General features: G+C 53.9%; 1 pseudogene; it reads right to left on the reverse strand.

Moving 5' to 3' along the window:
* Nucleotides 1–583: 583 nt before the first annotated feature.
* On the reverse strand, nt 584–2,508 carry LOC109372866 (fas-activated serine/threonine kinase-like; annotated as a pseudogene).
* Nucleotides 2,509–3,217: the final 709 nt, after the last annotated feature.

The following is a 3,217-nucleotide window of genomic DNA, read 5'->3' on the forward strand; positions in this document are numbered from 1 at the left end:
TTGAGGTTTTGTAAACCCCTCTAAATAATTTCAGGATCTCCCTCTCTCTCCCTCTCTCTCCCTCTCTCTCTCTCTCTCTCAATCTCTCTCTCTCACCCTCTCCCTCTTCATCTCCTTCCCCCTCTCCCACCCCCCTTTGCCTCCCCCTCTCTTAACTTAGCCACATTTGGTCACTGAAAAACATAATATCCTGATAAACTCTAGACATTCATGCAGTTTTCATTGCAGCAAATCTTTGTTCTGCATGAGAGCAACTAGCCAGTCACAATCTGTGGTGGTTGCTGGAGGGTTGTGAAATTCACAAAACAAAGCAGAAAGAGAGGAGGAGCAGATTTATTAAGTACACTCCAAGCAGAGCAGGCAGTCTCAGAGAGACAACGGCACAGATGAGAAGGTGTGTTGGGCTTTTTAAAGCTATATATGTGAATGCATTTAGCAGGGAGCTTTCCGGGGTGTGGTTTTCTCAGAATGCAGTTGTTTGTTGTCTGGCAACTTTTTTTTTTTTTTTGAAGGAAAGGGACTTTAATGAGAAAGGAAGCCAAAGTGCAAATTGTCCACACCCCTGAACCCCATGTGCATCCCCTCACCCTCCTTCAGACCCCGAGTGGAGGCCCAAGGCTTAGAGTTTCTGCCTTAGGTAGCTCTTGAGCTGGGGCAGGCCTCCCTGTGACTCCAATTCCTCGAAGGATAGCGGCAGGAGCTGGTAGCCCATCATGCCCAGGTGCCGCTCCTGCAGGGCTCGGGAGCCCAGCAGCACCCTGCCATCCCGGCACAAATGCCAGCGTTCCCGCAGCATCCTTTTGGCAGGATGTCAGGTAGTGGGCTGAGAGGCGGCCTGGCCCTGAGGACAGGACCTGGGAGGGTATGGAAGGAAGGGGTCCTGGGTCCTCACGGGAAGCACAGCACCAAAGCTGCTGACTCACAACAGGAAGTCTGTGCAGTAGCCTGGAGGCACGGTCAGGTCCTGGCGGCATTTCTCTTCCCCCAGCAGCTGACGCAGCCCCTCTGCTACTATATCCTTGTGACTGTACCTGCAGCGGGCACGGTCGGTGATGAGTGGATGAGGGAAGACGGGCACTTGCTGCCTTCGGGGAAGGCGGGTATCCTGGGAGCTCCAGCTCCAAGGCCGTGTCCAGCAGGGAGACGTAGCCCTGCACACGCAGGGCATGAGGGGTGCCACAGGTTGATGAAACCTGGGGAAAAGACAAAGTGCAGGGCTCGGAAAGGTAGACACTGCAGCTGGCACAGTGACAGCAAGATGTTGACAGTGGCCAGCGGGGCTACCTCTGCTTCCCGAGCCAGGAACCTCTCAAGGCAGGGCATAAACTGCTGTTCCTGGGGCAAGTAGTTCAGCCGCCCAAACAGCAGGACCAACTTCTGTACCACCTTGCTGTGGAGCTGGGCTTCCTGGACCACTAGGAAGTGGGCAATGGCTTCCGGAAGCTGGGGCTCCCGCAAACGGTGCCGAGCCAGGTGCTGGGCCAGGAGCACCATCACGTGGGGAGTCAGTTCCTCTGGCCTGGCCTCAGCTAGGCTGCGGATGAGGTGCTGCAGTGGATGCCGCAGGAAACCGGCACAGCTCAGAGCAGCTTCCAACCTTTGGCCACCACGAAGGACAGTTCCGCTTCGGAGGGAGGCGGAACATTCCCTTTGCTCACGCTCCAGGGCACACACCAGGGGCCCATCGGAGGGGAAGCCAAGTAAGACTGCAAGGTGCAGACACACGTGGATGGTGTGAATGTCAAAGGAGGGGCAGTTTCGGATGATGAGCTGACTCAAGTCCTGCAGTGTGTCCTGCTCCACAGGAGGGGGTTGTGGCAGAGACCCCAAGAGCTGGCCCAGACTCTGAAGTGCCACAGGCTAGCAGTGGGCACGCACCTTGGTAGGGTTCTGGCCCAGCCAGCGCAGCAGCTCCCCAGGGGTCCTCGCCTGTTCCAGAAGCTGCTGCAGCCCCTGCACAGGGTCTGCACGGAGGTCTACTCCAGAAGGCCGGTCCCCCCGCTTGCTGGGCCCCAGACAACAGGTTTGTACTGGCGAGAGCAGCAGCAGGCCCGACAGCTGAACAGCAGAGGCCTGGGCAGAGAGCAGGAAACGAAACATGGTGTTGGGTGATGGAGACCCTGAGAAGCTCACCAGAAAAGCGGGTGAGGTTTTCTCCAAAGGGGAGAAAAGCCTGCTGTCTACTCCTCACCTCACTCCCCATGCTCTGAGGTCAGAGCATGTTCACCTTTCTTTGTGACTGCTCTGGTCCTCTTCACCACCGGCCCCTCTGCCTCCTTCCATCCTTTGAAACAGTAATCATCCTTGAGTGTCCTCAGAATAGGGATATTACACAGCAATTACACATGCATTATCTCCTCTGATCCTTCTTACACACCAGCTGCGCAACCTTGATCAAGTGGCTTCATCGCTCTAAGCCTCCTCGCATGACTCCCCAGGCCCCGCGCTGGTCGCTCCTTCAGTGGGTCTCGGGGCCCGGGAGCTAGGCTCACTCCGCGGCCTCCTCATCGGCGGGCCACCGAGTCCGCCATCTCCCCAGCAGCCCTTGTTTGGTAACTATTGACGTGTCGATTCAGAGAACAATGTTCCCAGAATTCAGCTGTTCACTGGACAGCAACCGTTGCTGCTACCTATGTTAACCCTTACCTGATCAGTCTCCAGCTGTTCTATCTTTCAGGCATCAATGGGACACCAAGGCACCAGCATCCCTGCTCGAGGGGACACAAATCAAACGTTCCAAATAGTCCCATTGAAGCCTCTTCTTTTGACTTGAATTGAGAGGAAACTCTCCCACCCCTCCTCCAGGGTAGGGACTTGCTAGGGGAAGCACACAGCAGTCTGACAAATCTCTCCTCAAGCCCTCTTCTAATCTACAGCAAATTCTCTCATCCTCTGAAATTTCTATCAAAGGTTGGCCACCTTTGGTTACAAAACTGGCTCTTGGCCACCATATTGACAAGTCCTGCTTTGGTGATCTGGTACCACACCTCTCTTTGGCATATGGGTGTGCTTGGCAGATGTTTTCTTGGGGTTTAAACCAAGCCTAAGACAGGATGATTCCTAGTAACATTTAAAAATTAATATTTGATCTTTCATTTAATTTTAAATGGTCAAATTAAAATAGGATAAGATGAGGGGATCAGAGAATACATACTAACTAGGCTTTCATTTAATAAACTGACCTTTACAAATTAGATCCTGCTTGCCCTGTAACATT

Source organism: Hipposideros armiger, unplaced genomic scaffold, assembly GCF_001890085.2.
Source record: "Hipposideros armiger isolate ML-2016 unplaced genomic scaffold, ASM189008v1 scaffold_669, whole genome shotgun sequence".
In the NCBI taxonomy this organism is placed as follows: Eukaryota; Metazoa; Chordata; class Mammalia; order Chiroptera; family Hipposideridae; genus Hipposideros; species Hipposideros armiger.